This window comes from Camelus dromedarius, chromosome 7 (genome assembly GCF_036321535.1).
Source record: "Camelus dromedarius isolate mCamDro1 chromosome 7, mCamDro1.pat, whole genome shotgun sequence".
Taxonomy (NCBI): Eukaryota; Metazoa; Chordata; class Mammalia; order Artiodactyla; family Camelidae; genus Camelus; species Camelus dromedarius.
This window is the reverse complement of record NC_087442.1, coordinates 27632490-27652483: the sequence shown is the minus strand read 5'-3', so window position 1 is coordinate 27652483 and position 19994 is coordinate 27632490.

Below are 19994 nucleotides of genomic sequence, written 5' to 3'. Positions count from 1 at the left end.
AGGTGAATTTAAATTAAAATGCATTTTCCTTTAAAACTTGAATTTGAAAATAAATTTTTACAATATGATAAGAAAATTTCAAGAACTTGTTTTTTATTTTAATTCTATTTAAAATATGTAAACTAAATTTGACTAATTTCAAATACACAGAGAGAAGTTCATAGAGCAAAAGTTTAGTGTTTCTCTTAACAGTTTCTTTAAATTTGTGTTTCAAGGTTATCTGAAACACACAAATTGAAAAATAGTTTGTTATTTCTGCCAAAGTCAGTCAGAGCATTTCTGTTACTGGTGAGGGTGCAGAAAGATGAGGAAGACAATTGCTGCTACCCTAACAGTGAGAACAGCTTGAATAATGTAAAAAATATTTTTAAAAACCATTTCTTCCTAGGAGAGAAGAGGCCATGATTATTTTCTCCCATGGTAAGGAATGGTAAAGGAGGGGTCTCAGAAAGGTTGAAAACTTCCAGTTTTTCAATGAGCGCATAATGACTTCATGTCCAAGCCACATGTTGAGTCAGTATCCACCCATCAACTGTTTCTCACAGGCTTTCGCTAAATGCCTAGGATCAGTACACTGAAGGCTGGGTCACTGGTGCGCTCTCTCTCTCGCTCTCTCGCTCTCTCACTCGCTCGCCCTCTCTCTCTCTCTCTTTTTCCCCCTCTACAAACATGCACAGAGGAAAGGCCACTTGGGGACATAGTGAAAAGGCAGGAGTCAGCAAGCTAGGAAGAGAGCTACCAGAAATTGATTTGATTGGACCTTGATCTGGATAGTCTAACATACAGAAAGTGAGAAAATAAATTTCAGTTCTTTAAGCCACCCAGTCTATTTTGCTATGGTATTCCTAGCTAAGTAATAGAGAAAGTATGTCCCTTTCTATAAGCACATATCGTTAGCTTTCAGCTCTGCTCTTCTTTCACACACAATGCTCCACTGATTGTGTATCACGCCACAAACTTAAGAAGGCTCTAGATGATTAACACACATAAACATGGACACAAAAGGAGAGAGAAAACTAGAGATGAGTCATGAAATGGAGCCATTTGGGTCTGCCATTCACCTACCTAAATGACTTAACACACACCTGCCTCAAATCTGCTCTAAACTTTTTAGGCAGATTTGGTAAATGTCACAATCTTTTCTTTTCCTTTTTTCTCTTTTTGGAGACTTAGCTCCTAAAAGGGTTCTCTCTCCTTGATATCTAATTATGTACTTGATATCAAATTATCTCTCCTCTTTGATGCTCTGTCTGGTTTTTCTGGGCATGTCTGTTAATGCACCTTCTTTACATTACCTGGTTTTATTTCCACATATTTTCCTTCCCTCCAGTACTGTACATTTCTTGAGTGTAAAGGTCAAGTCTAACTTATCTATTTTTACAACATTAAAGTCTTAAAAGAATTAATAGTTGTTTGCACTTAAATTCTTTGATGAAAAAAATATCAAAATGGAAAAACACTGATGTTTGTATATGTGAGGATCTCCCACCTATAAATGCAAGTATGCGAACTCTCCACAATCTGGTTCTCCAATCTCATGTTCCTAGATAGTGGTTTGGTTCTAGGGTTGTGAGTAAAGTTTATGTGTTACAGAAATATGACAATGAAAGCCTGAAAGAAGAGAAGGTCAGAACACCTTCAGTAAAACTGTCTAAAAATACCATAAAGGCACAGATGGAGACCTAGATAAATATAAAAGCCGGATTAGATGAAAGCCTCAAATACTAAAAAGTAATGCAGTTTTCTTAGTATTTGAAGTCACTTATATGCTACACCATACTTTATAGTTAACTATCTGCTCTCAGCTTCTAAAAGAGGTAGCTTTAGTTAGTATATTTATGTTATCCCTCTGGCAAAATATGATTGACATAGCCATCATCACCAAAACTAAATTCCATGATCTGAGCAGGAAATGGAATCTTTGACTCTTTTAGTCTGGCTTTCCCACATTCGTTTCCTCCCCCTAGCCCCTCCCCTCCTCACCTTTTCCATCTGATTTCTCTCTCTCACACACACTCCAGCTCTCTTCCTTCCACTGTTTTCCTCAAAATTTTGAATTATGTTTGGGGGCTATAGGTGCAGTACACAGAAGGACCGAACATTTGTAATGTTGAATTGGGGCTGAAAGTTCACAGTGAACCATTCACAAGATGAAGAAATAGAGAAAGCTTGTATGAACAGGCAAGAAAGAAGTGGGTAGCAGATTGATAAGAAAAGAAGCAGGAGAGGGAGAGATTGAGACTGATGACACAGCCTTGATGAGGCAGGTACTTTAACTTACCAGTTTCTACTCCTGTCTGCATAACACAGGACTTGGTTGCATTCATGTTATTACCTTTAATTTGTTTTATTCCTGAGACCTATTTTATCTCATCTTCCTCTTTTTATATGAGCCAACTTAACTGAAGTTCTTTTTTTGCAACCAGAAGTACTCTGACTTAAAAAAATCAGATTCTCAATGGATTTATTTTTATCACCAGAATTTTTCATTTTTGAAGTCAAATGCTGTATTTCTCCAGTGTTTCTGCAAGATGGTTTCTGCTTTTTGCTAATATTCTTTCACTTTCATTTTTAGGGCAGTATAAGGGGAATAATACAGACCAGGCTTTATATTTCATTCCCCTTTAAGAAAGGCATGTTTTTCTGTTGGTAATGAAAGCAGTGAGACTGAGAAAATTGAATGTGGCTTGAAAAAAATAGGAGAATCATGTTTCTTATTTTATAGTAACCTTTAAATCATTTGAGGATGTTATTTAAATGGAAAAAAAAGAGCCAAATGTGATGAAGGATTCAAGTTTTCATACAGAATGAAAATAAAGTTGAATATTAAATACACTTATTTTAAGAAATACTTAGAGACCCATATGTTAGATAATTTTACATAGTACAATGCAGTCAGTCTAAACCTGGTGAGCACACGAAAACTGCCTATTTTTTCCCCTATTCTCTTTGAAAACCACAAATTTGAATGTCATCCTAAAAGTACTGAATCAGAATCTCTGGGGATTGGATGCAGTAATGATTGTGATTGTATGTGTCCTTTGAGAATAGAGAGAAAGAGCAACAGATAGATAATTTTTAAAATCCTCAAATTTGCCGTAAATAATTGTGTGACCTCAAGAATATTCCCAGTCTCCCAGGACCATAATTCCCACAACTATAAAATGAGGCTATCAATTTGATATATACAAAGATCTTTCATCTTCTTCCTAAACTTTTCCTGCTTCTTTAAAACATCTTACCCAATTCCATCATTTCCCAGCTATTTATGGGAAAAACAAAAACAGAATCTTAGGTGTCATCCTTAACTCTGGCTTCTTTCATATTTTCGTTACACATATTTTTGTTAGATAATAAATATTAAGTAATATAAGGAGATTTGGTATTAAAACGTCAGTTTGATATAATTTAAAATTGCCTATTTAGAAAACAAAATAAACTTGCAAGTTGATGCTCATAGATCTAACCTTGAAATTCCAGCTTTCTAGGCTCTGAAAGCATTAGGGTTTAGACTTCAGGGGAAACAGACTGGGATGATCGATTATAGACTTTCAGTAGACGTAAATTTATTTTATTAAGACGTGGGATTTGTCTTAGTCCCCAAACACATTTCCTACAGTAGCCAAACACAACAAACATATAAACTCAAGACTGCAGAGGAAAGATTAGAAAGAGGTTTAATTTCAATCTATTTTGCAGCTGTTTGTTGAACCAGATACATTGCTTTTACTGAAAAAAAATATCATTTAATGATCATTTACACAATCTTTCATCCTGTGGTACTGTCATGTGGACAATACAATCAAATGGAAGTGTATCTTTTTTTCCATTCTTTTACATGACTTAAGTGTCTGAATAGAAACATACATATGATTATATCTGCTACAAAATATTTGGTAGCCAAAGGAAACAAATAACTACTTAGATAAACTTGAAAGAATATCGATATATTATCATAGTCTGAAAGAAACAAATATTTAATAAATTTGTAGGATGAAAGTAATAAAGATGTCAAAATACAAGAAACTCAGGTGATGTTTTTACACTTACTCCTTCCAACTTTTAAAGTGAACTTTATTGTGAAATGATTTTCTTAAAACTCACACATTTTAAGTGGATAAGTTATTGACTTTGACAAATGTACACACACCACAATGTAACTACCACCTCACCCAGTGTAATATTTCTATTCCCTCAGAAAATTTCCTTGGGCCCTATTAAGTCAATACACTTTACCTACCCACAACCAACCCTGCAACAAGTAACCTTGCTTCTTTCATTATGGAATAGTTTTGCCATTTCTAAAATTTCAAGTAAATGGAGATGTGGAATATGTCATCCTCGGCCTGTTTTGTTATTTCAATCTCCAAAAGTTTGTAGCATTCTTTTGCATTGTTACCTATACCAGTAATTTGTTCCTTTTTATTTCTGAGTAGTGTTCTTATTTCTGAATATAACACAATTAGATTTGTTTATCTGTCTTGTTAATAGACATGTCCATCCTTCCCAGTTTAGAACCATTATGAATTTTAAAGAAACGTGTTTGAACCCACTGTTTAGCATTACAGATGCACCAGGCTCATCTTGTACCATCCCTTCCCCATACCTAGAACTAGCCTTATCTCCAAAGAACCCTGATTGCTTTTATTGAAGAATGATAATAGAACCCCAGATCTGGACACTAGATGTGCTCATTGCTCCTGGGTTGTCCCTTCTGTTAGGCTCAGCTAAAGGAAAGATGAAATATATATACCATGCAAAACAATGAATATATTCGTATCTATAAATATTTCTATATGCAATACCTTGTATCTATCTATATTAAGCTAAAAATGAATTCATACTGATGTTCCCAACTCTGAACCATACCACATGGATCATTTTAGCCTCCTTTTCTTCATCTGTAGATTCCCACTGCAACAGTGAGAAACCTGGGTTCTACCATCCACAACCATGCAAATAATTTTTCATTAAGTATACATGTAGAACAGTATCAGAATCATTAACCCCATAAAGCCAAGGGGAACGTTTTATCAGTTAGATTATAGGGCCTATGTGCAGTGTGTGGGGTTTTTGTGGATTTTTGGGGGAGGGAGGGGGTTGGCCTTGATCTCACAACTTCACTTGTTTCAGAAGTTACTCACATCAGCAGCAACCTTCATTGCCATTGTTTCTATAACTGTATTTGTGATATAGTTAGATTTTCTTGTCATAGTCTGACCTCACTCCTGGAATGTCCTAACCTCCAAAATTACTCTCTCTTTAATTTTGAATACATTAAGGTCCACTCTCTGCTGTGAATTTCTCTGGGTTTGAACAAAAGTATAAATCAATGCATCCAGCATCACAGTATCAGAAAAAATTTACTACCCTAAAGAATTTTTGTCCTTCATCTGTTTTTCTCTTTAGCCCCTGGCAATCACAAATTATTTTACTGTCTCTATAGTTTTTATTTTTTCCAGAACTGTATAGAATCAGAATCAAACATTTTCAAACTGGCTTCTTTCAGTCAGGAATATGCATTTCACATTCCTACGTCCCTTTTCATTGCCTGATAGCTCATATATTTTTAATCACTGAAAAATATGTTTTCATTAGGAACAAACGAAAATCCTGTTGCTCAGCATCTTTGCTAGTATTTTTAATTTTCCAGGGTTTAAAAATTTATTTTAAAAATTTTAGCCGTTCTAATTGGAATGCGTAGTGATATCTTATTTTAATTTCCAATTACCTAATGACATGATGCTGATCATCATTTCATATGATGATTTGCCATCTTTGTATCTTCTGTTGCCTTTATATCTTATTTTTGTGGTGTCTGTTCAGGTCTTTTGCCCATTTTTTAATTGGATTGCTTATTTTCTTATTGAATTTTTAGAATTCTTTGTATATTTTGTATATAATTCCTTTATCAGAAAGATGTTTTACAAATATTTTCTCTGATTCTGTTTAATTCTTTTAAAAGTGTCTTTCACACAGATAGCTAAAAATTTTACTGGTCTGATTTACCAGTTCTTTTTTTCATGGGTCATGATTTTGCTCTTGTATCTAAAAATTTATTACTAAACTCCAAATCGCATAGATTTTTCCCTTTGTTTTTACTAGATGTTTTATAGCACTGACATTATATTTAGGTCAATGATTCATTTTGATTTACTTTTTATGAAAGACGTAAGGTGTATATTTAGACTTTTTTAAATTTAAATGACAATTATTGTAGCTCTGCTTATTTAAAAAGAAAAAAAAAGATTTATTCTTTCTTCATTAAATGGCACTTGCTCCTTTGTCAAAGGTCAGTTGAATACATTTGTGTGGGTCTATTTCTGGGCTCAGTATTCTCTTCCACTGAGCTATGTGTCTATTTTTGCTAATGCCATACTGTCTTAATTATTATAGATTTATAGTAAATCTTTAAGTTGGACAAAGTCTGTCCTCCAGCTTTGTTCCTCTTTCTCAGTATTGTGTTGGCTATTTTGAGAGTTTTGCCCTTCCATACAAATTTATTATCAGTTCCTCAATATCAAGGTAGCTTGTTAGAATTTTCATTGGGGTTATTTGCATCTGTAGATTAAGTTGAAAATAATTGACAGCTTAACAATATTAATCCTTCCAATCAGCGAGCACAGAATATATCTGCAATCAATCTGTTTTTTTTTTTTAAATTTTAACAGCATTTCTAGTTTGCTATAAATAGATCTGCACAAGTTACTAGAGTTATACCTAAATATTTAAGTTTTGGTGTTATTGTAAGCAATATGTTTTTAAGTTCTAATTCCATTTTTTCTTTGCTAGTATTTAGGATGGCAGTTGACTTTGGTATATTAATCATGTGTCCTGAAACTTTGCTAAAACCAGTTATTAGTTGCAGAAGAGTTTTGTCTAATCTTTTGTATTTTTTGCATAAAAAGTCATACAGTCCATAAAGTAGGACAATTTTATGTCTTCCATATATATATAAAATTCTGCTTTATCTTCTTGTCTTAAAGCCCTGGCAAAGTCTTTCTCACGGCTGAAGAAGCCCTATTATGGGGAACACTCTTGGCATATTTAAAAATGGTTAAAATTTTTTTCTCTCCTGTCAGAAACAAATTATTTTTTTTCTCTGCTTTTCAACTTGAGATCCTGTTGTGTTTCCTAAAGTTAAACTTCTTAGAAATAAGCCCCCTAAGAGTTTCTCACTCTCAAACATTTGATACTCTGCCTCTGGTAATTCATAAAAGTTACCATTTACTTTATGGCTCTGGTGGCTTTTGCTTCAGGTAAGCAGGTCTCAGCTGTGACTTTCTGCATTCACCTGTCTCTCCAGATTTGTTGTAAGGATGGGATTGACAGCCTCCAAGCACTATACATTTTGAAGCTGAATCTGGAACTCCGTCTAAACATATTCTCGTGGAATTATTGACCACTCATATATTTAATTTTGTCAGTGTCTGTTCAAGTATTTTGCACATTTGAATACTTTTTATATTTCTAATTTCTAGTTATGTTTTTACATAATCTATATATGCTTCTTTTTCAGATATGTGTGTTATGAATAATTTTTCCAAGCACATGGCTTGTATGTTCACTTTCTGAACAGTGTTTTTTATTGAACAAATTTTCTAATTTTATGTGGTCTATTTTATTAAACTTTTTTGTTAGTTTTATGGTTATAGCTTTTTTAACCTAAGAAAATTTTGCCAATGCCCAGTTGCTACAATTTTCTCCTACATTTTCTTCTAGAATTAGTATAGCTTTTTACACATAGGTCTATGATCAAATTCAAGTCAATTTTCTGTAAAGTATAATGGTGATTTAAGCATTGAGTTTTATTTTTTTTTCCATAAAGGACTCAGTACTTCAGACACAGTCTGTTGAAAAGATTCTTTTCCTAACTGAAATGTGTTAGCGCCTCTGTCAAAATCAATTGATCATATAAATATGGTGTTCTAATGTGAATAACCTGTCATTTTCTTATGCATTTAAAAACAAATAAATATGGTTAAATAATTTAAAGAAAAAAAATTACCCAGATGAACACATCACCAATTGGATGTGTAATGGAGGTTCAGTTTGTTGTGACCCACACCCCAAGTGTTTAAATAATAGATAATTTTTCATTTCATATTTTATATGTCTTTTAAATGATGATCAATATTCATAGTAAAGTAAGAGAAATATTTTAGAACTGCTTTTTAAAGAATTTTTTGTTTGTTTTTTCTTTAATTCTCTTCTAAGAGGATTTGTTTCATTCATTGAAAATGCAGTCATTGGAAATATCAATCCTGCTCCTTTTTTGATTTGCTAAGAATTTTTCAAAGCTAAAATAATGATGAATCAATATCATACTCATTAATCTGAATCTTTGAAGTGATTGATGGTGACTTAAAATACTAGTAATTTTTTCAATGCTGTTTTGTCAAATTGAAACAAAACCCGTAAATATTTATTACTTAACACATTACTACTCATTTTCACAAAATAAATTTTCCAATATATGATATAATGTATATTATATAACATATAATATTTATGCTTTACTCTTCATTTTGCCACCAGAACTCTTACCAGGTTAAACCTTCTACTTGCTTAAACCTTTGGAATCTGGCTTCTGCCCCTTAAATTTTACTGATGTCTAATTTTAAATAATCACCTTACAATAGGAAGATCCAGTGTTGTCAAATGAATGTTTACTTTTATTCAGTCTCTACAGATTTTACCCATTGTTTATCTTCTTTTGAAAACCTTTTCTTCCCTAACTTAAGTCACAGTTCTCTTATATTTCCTTTCTTTGTTTATCTGACTGTGAATTCTCTCTGACTTTTTTTATTCCAGATTTTAAAATACAAATCTTGTTCAACATTTTATGTAGAGCTCTCTACCTTCTATTCCTGTGTAATCCTTATTTTGGGGTCATCTCAGCTCTGCCAGTTTTATTCCTAATGTGAACTATTATAAAGATGTTTTCGTATCTATGACTCTGACTAATTTTTTTAAGTCTAGATCTACACTTAAAATGAATCCTTGGCTATTTAGCTACTTGACCAATTAGCACCCCAAAATTAGGTTAGAAATTCCCACCAAATCACACATAGTTTAAAAGAAAAATTAATATAAACAATTTCAAGGTGCAATTCAACATCGTTGGCTCTCTTTTTCTAAGAATTTGAAATGCAGTACAAATCTGCTTACTATATCAATGGATGTCATTTGAAAAATTATAACATTCACAGTTAAGAGGATAATATAATAATATTCTCTGTATTGATAATTACAGGTTCAACAATTATCAGCATTCTTCCATTCTTTGCAATCTGTACCTCCACACCCCTGCTCAACTATTATTATTATTATTAATTTATTAATATACATACCTGAAATGCATGACTCTTATCTATAATATTTAACAAATATATATAATTATGAAATACATACCCCTATTATTTACTTTTCCCCAAAATTTCTCATATGTCACTTTTCATCCAACTTGAACACACCCTGAAAATCCAGTGTTCTAGTTTTATTTGTAATGTTGCATTGCTTTTGCTATTTCAGAAGTTCACATAAATTGAATCAAAAGTATGTATTCTATTGTATTTGTCTTTTTTAAGCAAAATGTCTGTGAGATTCATCAATGTTATTAATATCAGTAGCTCATTCTCTTTTATTGATGTCATATTCTATTATATGAATATATCACAATTCATCCATTATCCTGGTAATAGATATTTGATTATTTTGATTAATTTGATATTTGCTTATTGTGATTAAAGTTGCCAGGAACATTATTACAGATATCTTTGAACATGTATTTTTTTATTTCTCTTGGATAGATAGTCTAAGTGAAATTGCTGAATCAAAGTGTAGTATGGTATAAGTAACTGCCAGATATACTTTATCAAAAAGACGATGGTTTTACATTCTCATCAGGATCATAAGAAAGTTGCACTGATTCCACATCCTCACAAACTTTTGTTATTAGTATTTTTACTTTTTTTTTTTAACCCCAGTCTGTATGCAATGGTATCTTATTGTCAATATTTTGTATTCCCTGATAACATGATTTTCATCACTTTTCATGGGTTACTGACCATTGATACATCTTCCCTTCTAAAGTATCTTTTCAACTATCAATTAATTTTCTCATTTTAAATTCTTTTGTGTATCTTTTAATTATTGATTTTAGAAGATGTAATTTCTCCTTAAAATATGTTTTGGAGTGTACTTTTTTCCAATAAGTGACTATCCTATTCCCTTTGTTCATAGTGTCTTTTGATGGATGGACCTTTCAAATTTTAATGAAATCTAGTTTGCATTTTTGTTTGAACATTTTTAATGTACCCTACTAAAGAAGTATTTACCTGCTCCTTGATTATATTAATATCCTTTACATTTTTTCGAAATTTATAATTTTATGCCCCTGACTAATTTTGATTTTTTTTTTTTTTTGAAGGCTGAAGCTTTTGGCCCTGAGTGTCCTGTGAAAATTGGGAGGGGCCAAGAGACACACGTGTTTCTGTTCTAGTTAAGAGTAGACTCTCATTTCTTTTTCATTTGCTTTGGGTTACTCTATAGTGTCTTTGAGTAGTTTCGATTTAATATTTTTCCACATGATTTAATGGTTTTATGTCAGTAGGTTATTGCAAGAAAGTGACTCAATCATTACTGGAAGTCAGACTCCATAAAAATTTTAATATGTATTATTATAAAATCCTCATGACAACACTGAATATGTAGACTTGGAAAGAATCTGGATTACAATGTTCTATACAAATGTTTTTTCTCTCCATCTACAATATTTAGTTGAATAATAAAATAAACTTCACTTATCCATACCCAGATTCAAAAGTTGTCAGCAGATTTTGTCATTTTCTCACCAACAAATATGCCCTTGTCTCAGCATTCTTCTGACATCTTAGAATGTCTCTAAAATTCAGAAAGTCTTGGGAGTCAGAAATTTCTTCCTAGCTTGAACTGATGTCAATATTTTGCATTCCTGGTGCTTCTGCTTCTTTGTTACTGGAACTATTATTTTGTTGCTATGTATGGTTTTTAAGATATCATCTGACTCCTTTTTGATTAATTTTTATGTCTCCTTTAGAAGACTGTCCTGAGGTTAACCAACATTTTTACATTTCCCAGTACATTCACCAAGTTAGTCTTGGCTGGAATCTTTCTTTCTATCTCAAATGGAAGTTCATGATTCTTCCATTTTTCATTGACATCAATGTCTGAAAGCAAGACCTATTCTGTTATGCTAATGCCTATCTTTTAGACCACTTCTGTCTATTCTTCTTCATTTAGTGATGGCTTTGCTACTGGCTGTCTTCGTCTTCTCTTCTAAATACTTCAGTGTAATTTTCCTGCACGTATTCAGAGTCCATATATGTGATTCATTTGATAATCCAAACTCTTAGATTATTGACCTCTTTAAGTCCACAAGACCTCAGATCTTAAGTTGTCCATTACCATTATGTGTCCCTCATTCATATTAACACTAAAATTAATACCCCACTGAAACCAGAAGTTTATATATTTTGAGCTCTGACCTTACTTCTTTATCCCTGCAATTCTGGGTTAATCCAAATGTCTGCCTTTCTTTTGGTAGCACCCGGGTTGTTGAACATTGGAAAAACACTTAATATCTCTTATTAGTGCCATTAAAAACAGTTGATCTCCAAACATACCTAGTTGCATGTGACTGTCAGACAAGCTTTCTTCACTGTCCATATAAGCAGATCTTCTGCAACATCGTCAGCTTCTACTTTACCAGTTCTCCTCTCATACTCAGTGTTGGATCTGCTTATGAAATAGAATAAATGGGGGCTTTCAGAACAGGAAATTCCCTTTCTACACCAACATTTCCAAAATACCTGCATACACACTATTCTGGGTTTCAGATCAGTGTTTCATTACCATCTTCTCTTCTTAGCATGCATTTCTTATTGAGAGAGCCTATATTTTGAAGATTGGGAGGAAGATATGGCAGTGTGCCAGCTAGGAGTTATCAGTTTAGCTCATAGTTAGGAGTGATAGTGTATCATTTTTTTGCTAGTGGGATACAAGAGAAAGTTACTACATGGTTATCCAAGTGTCAGCATCCATTCATATTCCTTTTTAGTCTTCTCCTTTCATCTGTCTGATATACCGAGGTGATGCTGAAGACCCAGATAGCTTGTCATCTCAAGGCAGTATGCTCAGATTAAAGTGTGGCTCAGCCAAAAAATAAAATTTAGTTATTTGAATTTTTAACAATCTTGTTAGCCAGGCCATTCTTTCTTCATCTTTCCATTCCTTCAATGCTGGTGTTTTTCTTGGCCATCTTAATTCCTCTGTTAATTATTTACTCTATGTTCATTTCTTTCTCCCTCACGATCCCTTCTACTCAGACTAACCAGTACTCTTATTAGTTTCTTCTCTTTGTCCCCTCAGCCTCCAGTTCCCCTCAACTTTACCTAGTATGTGTTTGGCAGATACCAAAGTCTAAAGATATATTTACTGAAAAAATGAATGAGTCTGTTTAGGATTCTTAATTAAACCTAAACCCTCAAATTGAATATTAACCTCCATAACACAGGTTGTGATTCAGACATACATATGAGATTTATGATTTCTTTCATACACAAGTACTTTTAGTGGATTATTGATCAGATTATCCAAGTGTGTACTCATAAGTAACTTTCAGGATGATATCCAAATCTTAGCAAGCATGAAATCCCAAATTATATTTCAGATTTGTGAAACTGTTTGTATTTTTCATCTCTAAGTGGCATTTGAACATTATTGTATTGATTTTTAATAAGTTTAGAAGTAATGTCAAGCATTTATTATTATTGGTGTTTTAAAATTTATGTTATTAAGTAGAGAAAATAATTTAGACATTTAACTTAGCATCTAGTATTAAAGAAAACATAAAACTTTGATTCAGGACCCTTGGTCCTGTGTGATTCTAACTCCTTTTATGTCCACTAATCAAATAGGTGACATCAGGAAAGTCATTTTTTAACAATTGTTTATCTCAGTTTATTAGGTATTTTCTTGGGATTGTCAGTGAAAGATGTACACAATAGTATCTGACTATGCCTTAAACTTTGAATTCCAAACCCCATCCAGTGAAATAAAATTACATTAAAATTTTGGCTTCTCAAAAGCAAGAAATGTATCCCTTCCTCTGTGTGTGTATACACACACACACACACATTTTATATATATATAGTCATAAAAAGATTATGCATAAAACACAAAAACAAATTCATTAAATATCTTGATCCTTAACTGCTCTATGAGAGCACAGATGAGTTTCAACTTATAATGTAATTAGAAATGTTGAGAGTGGGCAGAATTCTAAGATGGTCCCAAGATCTCTGCCCTGTGATACACATACCTTGTGTAACTCCCTGATAATTGTGAATATAATAGGATAGTCACTCCATGGCTAGATTACATTATGTGGCATAATTAATTTTTTAAAAAGGGAGAGATTACTCCAGGTGGACCTGGGCTAACCAGATGAACCCTTAAGAATGGTGGAGATATTCCTGATAAGAGACATTTCAAGTTATCAGAGGAATCTGGTGTGAAGAGTCCCCATTGCTACCTTTAAGGATGAAAAAGTCGTGTGGCAAGAAATATGGATGGCCTTTAAGAACTAAGAGCAGCCCCTGGCTGACAGGCAGAAAGAAATCAGAACTTTAGTTCAACAACCATAAGAAGGTTAATTTGACCAAAATTAATCAACTTGGAAGATCCAGAGGTCTAAATGAGTGTGCAGCCTGACTGATGCCTTGATTTTGGCCTTGTGAGACCCTATAAAGAGAGAATCCAATTGTACTGTGCCTGGACTCCTTTTGACTGACAGCTGTGAACTTCTACGTGAATGTTAAGCAGCTATGTTTGTGGTAATTTGTTACAAAGTAATAGAAATCAAATACAGATATAGACTATTCATATCATCTAAAACAATCACTAGAAGTATAAGTGAGTAATCAAGAGTAATAAAGTCATGTAAATACTTAGGGATGACTATATACCTGGAGCTGTGCTATGGATGGATTCACTGGGATATATATGTGTCTTCTAGATGAGTGACACTTTTGGTCAAGAACAAAGGAGAGTGACTTCCTGTGAGCATCACATCTAGCTTTCCCGCTCAAATATGGTCCCTGGTCTCAAGAACACAGCTTCCCTTCAGGTGAATTTCAAATTAAAATACCAATATTTTATGTTTATTTTTGACTTATTTATTGCAGATTCAATAGTAAACAATATCTTAATATGTTATAAAAATTATAGCATTCATGTAGTTGAATAGCATACATATGCAAAAATGAGTCATTAAGGAAAATCAGTGGAAGTCAATGAGAGAGACCCTTCTTTCCCAGATAGAAACTCAGGAAATATTCCCCCTCCCGGGTACTATTGGGTCTCTCACTGTGATTCCTCAATTAACCAGAAATTTCAAAGTGATTTCCTAATTTTAAAAAGATGTTTAAAGATCTCTATAACCTCCAACTACCGCACATTGTTTTACTAATAAGAATAGGGATATTTTTAGTACCTACAAAGAATTACTCTAAAGATAAAAGTTCAACAGTAAGATCTTTTAAAGTATTAAAAGCATTGCAAAAACACAAGTTACTGATATTCAGTTTCCTTTGTATAATGAACCTGAACCCACAAATTCTGTCAGTAACAGCAAATAAACCAGACTGAATTCTTGCAGTGGTAATTTCAACACTATGCAATCATGCACATGATTCATAAATCATTTCCAAAATCCATGGCATGCAGAAACACAGAAAGCAAGACAAGAAATCTTAAACTTAAGCTAACCATACTGTCAATATCTCTTCTCACCTGCTGTTCCTATACATATGCATGTGAGTATATGCCTCAGGAAATACAACAAGAACATTAAGTACTCTAATAAACACAGCAAGCTATCATTTCTACTCAGTCTTAGCTGAGTTTCAGTTTCAGGAATAACTTGGACATTTCATGTAAACGTGGAAACTAAAACTTAACAGAAATTCCATTAAGTGCACATAAATTTCACATTTTTTTCCAAGAAAGAGACTATATTTTTAATATAATTTGATACATTTAGATTAAGAATTGAGAAGCATTATGTTAACTGATATGTTTAATATAACAGCTTTATTTAGAATTTGGAATTTGTTCCTGCATGATAATTTCAAATAAAATTTGCCAATTATTTTTTTTTTATTAATAGACTTTATTTTTTTAGAGCAGTTTCAAGTTCACAGCAGATTTGAGCAGAAAATACAGAGAGTTCGCACATAGCCCTCCCTACCCACACATATATACTCCCCTACCTTCAACGTCCCTCATCAGCGTGACATATTTGGTACAATCAATGAACCAATATGGACACATTATTATCAACCAAATTCCGTAGTTTACATTAGGGTTCACTCTTGATGTTGTACATTCTATGGGTTTTGACAAATGCATAATGACATGTAGCCACCACCGTAGTATCATACAGAATAATTTCATTGCCCTAAAAATCCCTTGTGCTCCATCTGTTCATTCCTCCCTCCCTCCCTCTCCCCCAACCCCTGGAAACCATGATCTTTTTACTGTTTCTGTAGCTGTGCCTTTTCCAGAATGTCATTTGGTTGAATCATGCAGTTTGTAGCTTTTTCAGATTGGCTTCTTTCATTTACTAATATGTCTTTTAAGTTTCTTCCATGTCTTTCATGGCTTGATAGCTCATTTCATTTTTTTTAACTGCACTTTTTAAAAAATTTACATATATGAACTGTTCATTGTTTCTAAGAACATTTAGAGCTTTAGCTTTTTAAACTTACATAGTTATCAAAGAAGTAAAGCCAACCACAAAATAAGAATTAATTCAAAAAGATACATACACCCTGCTATTATCAATAACATTATTTATAGTTGCCAAGATATGGAAACATCCCAGGTTTATTTCCGGATATTTTGTTGTTTTTGATGTAATAGAAATGTTTATGCTGGTTATAAAATTCTGGTTTTTGAAGTGAAAAAAAAAAAGTGAAGGGCCACAAATGGCAAAATATCCTTCTTTCTTATGGGTGTGTTGTATTCCATTACATGTATATATGCTGTATCTTCATTATCTATTCAGCTGTTGATGTGCCAATTCTTTTATTTATCACTTTATTTTAATTGGTGTAAGTAATTAGTTTAGTATCAACAGATACTCAACTTGGAGTTCAATAGCCCTGAGTAGTTCGGAAGGAGATATCTGTCTTTCCTTCCCTCAGTTGCCTCCTGTAACCCTCTGACATTATGTCCACAATGCAAATCTGTTATCAAATGAAAAACACAATTACTGATATGGAAGGTAAAGCAAAAATGTAATGAGGACTATCACTCTGGCAATCAAAACAGTATTTAAGTTTTACTTACTCAGTCGGGATGCTTCAGAATAATTTAATGAGTCCAAATATTCAGGAGTACAGTTTGACAGACATGATTTTTGCCTTTTCATTCAGTATTCATCTCATGTGAAATGTGAAGAACCATCTGGATAATCAGAATTTGCATGAAAGGGCATGATAAATGAAACGGTGCTCTAAATCTAGAATCATTTCCCTAGTCCTTGGAAGATTTATGTCTCTACTGTGTTTTATCGATGCAAACATATTCTCTAAGAGAAATTTCTGATATATAATGCCATCTTTGACTTCTACTATTAATAATATATGCTTTCAATAAACAGTATTTTAGCGTTGGCAATGAAGAAACTAAATTTGATTCTTACTAGATGACATTTGTAAGTGTTTATATCTTATTTCTAGATATAAAAAATTAAATTACACCAGTCATATTTCTAGTGTAGGTCAAATGAAGACATTCTGAATTGTCATTTAAACTGGAGACCACCCTATCTGGTCACTTGAGACTTAACATTAGTGACTATGTGTGGTTTATACATCTCTAAAACTCAACCATGACAAAGTATACTATTACCATGAATACCAATCTGAAATCATTTATATTGTGATATTTTGTTCAAATTAGAGATGAAGACAAAGAAGGGTATTAAATAGGAAGTCTCTAGTTAGAGGGACAAGCAGTTCATGACTTTGTAAAAGTGGTGGGGAAGGGGGATATGAGCATGGAAAAAAAGAGCAAAGGCTAGGTTTTACACACACGCAAATATGTGATGATTTATTTAGGAGGTAGCGGTGCTGTATTATCAAAGGAGATTTCATAATAAAATACTGGACTTTGTGAAACCAACAGTTGCTTTGAATACAAGTGGTCTTTTTCAATCAAACCATCAGTTAAGTGCATTTGATAGTTATAATGATAACAGACTTTTTTTTTTAAAAACATTTACTTTCAATTAATATATTAGTTTCTGAAAGGGAGGGTATAGCTCAGTGGTAGAGTATGTGCCGAGCATGCACAAGGTCCTGGGTTCAATCCCCAGCACCTCCATCAAAAATAAAAAATAAAATAAACGAACAAAACTAATTTCATCCCCCCCCAAATATGTTAGTTTCTGTTTCTTAATTCATTTCATGAATTACATTGAATTAAGAAAGGCTACTCTGTGGGTAATCTTTCTGAGCAACATCAGTCAGAAACCCCCTCTCTCCTTGAGGAAAAATCAAAGTATGTATACTTGTTTCTTCATTCCATGACAGACCTGAAAAAAAGTGATAATAGTAGCACAACTGTGAACACATTTTTTGGAAACTTACAAATATAATGGAAAGTCAGCTTCACAGAAACACAACCAGGATTACTGAGTTGTGTGTGTTTCTATCTCTATCCCTATCTCTGTCTGTCTGTGTATCTATGTATCTATCTCTCTATCTAATCTATCTATCTATTGAGAGAAATATATATATAATATATATATATATATATATATATATATAATTTATGCCTTTGAGTTAACCTAAATAAACACTAGTGAATGAAAATAATTTGGATCAGAATTGCATCTTTAGGCAGATTCTATAACTGAATGAAAATACTCACATGCATATCTGTCAAAGGAACTGTATTTTTCTGTATAACACTCTTCTCACCCACATATGCCTTTTACCATTGTCACTGATTGTCTCTCAGAAGGACAAGCACCAGCCATTTATCTTCAATTTCCAAAGCCAAATACAGTGATTGGCACAGGTAGATATATTTACATTTATTTTTTAATTAAACTAAATTTCAAGAGATAATAGTAAGTTACAGTCAGATGAAATAATAGAGAATAATAATGAACAGAGAACTGTTCATGACAAGATTTTTCAACTCAATCTCTTAAACTTACTCATTTTTTAAAATTAACTCTGTTACTCCATAAGAAATAAAGCTCTCTAAACTTTTTTGATAACGGGTTAAATAAAATAGTACACTTTAATATTTTTATAAATTTATTGAGATTAAATTTACAGAAGATAAAATTCACCATTTTGACCACTCTCACTTTCCTAGATGACCCCCATGCTCTTGGGCCACCACTCTTGCCTTCTGAGATGGCCCTCACTCTGTCTTTGGAGTATGTATCTCCTGAATAAATCTACTTTCACTCTAAAAAAAAGCTTTACCATTTTAACCATTTGGCAGTTTATACTCCCAGTGTTTTACAGTTATTGCCACTATATTCAAAACATTTCCATTACTCCAAGAAGAAATCTCATACCCCTGGTTTCTCCTTCCCCAATTCAGAGCAATTACTAGTTACATTATTCCTTACAAAAAGAATGTCTGTTCTTGACATTTCGTATAAATGTAATCATATAATATGGCCTTTGTGTCCGGTTTATTTCATTTAACATAGTATTTTCACAATGTATACATGGTATAGTATGTATCAGTACTTCACTTGCTGTGGCTGAATAATAATTTGTTGTATTGATATGCCACATTTTATTTATCCATTCATCAAATAATGGACACTTGGGTAATTCATATCTTCTGGCAATTACGAATCATGCTTCTATGAATATTTATGCACATGTTTTTGTGTGAATTATGGTTTCAATTATCTTGTGTATATAATTGGGAGGACAAATGCTATGCCACAAGGTAACTCCAAGTTTACCTCTTGTAGGAACTGACAAAATATTTTCCAAAGCAACCACAACAGTTTACATTCCCACCAGCAGCGTATGAGGATTCCAATTTCTACAACTATTTGCCAACAGTGCTTTCCATTTTGATTTTCATTATAACTATCATAGTGGTGTAAAATGGGACCTTATTGTGATTTCAACTTGCAATTCCTGAGTGACTGATATTGAACATTTCCCATGTGTCTATTGGCCATTTATGTATTTTCTTTGGAGAAATATCTATTCAAATCCTTTGCTCATGTTCAAATTGAGTTGTTGTTTGTCTTTTTGTTGCTGAGCTAAATTTTAATATTTGTTATAAATATTTTGATAAATCTTGATACTATTTGATAAAGTAAATATAATAGGATGAATGATTATAGGAATAAGCTTTACAGTGGGTGTGCTTTATATTCTCTTCATGCTTTGCCATTGATCATAGGACCTTGTGTGAGAAAGTGAGAAAGTGTCCTAGAAGGTCCATAAAACTGGAGTTTAATCAACCTTTTGGGTCTTAAGGACAATTCTTGTTCCTAAGAACAGGGTAACAGGGTTCTCCAGAGCTCACTGCTGTTAACAAGCCAAAAATCTCTTTAATCTGTGTTTTATTAACATTCTTCTTCAAGATGGAAACCTTTCACTCTGATGCTAAGTTTCATGTACCTAAACACATATTGCATTCCTTTTTTTAGTTTTAGGCCAAGGAATTATTGCAGAACAGTGCACTATATCTTTCAGACTCCCTATGGCCTTTTGTTTCCTTCACCATCACTGTTTCATCTTAGTGTAGAGTGTTAATTCTTTAATTATAATATTTATATGATTTTATCTATTAAATATTCAAGAAGAAGTTGGCTTTGGGTCTTTATAGTATGGATTCTGGAATTCATGTCTCATGCCCTAAATACACAATAGCTTCCCTTTTTGCTTTAAATG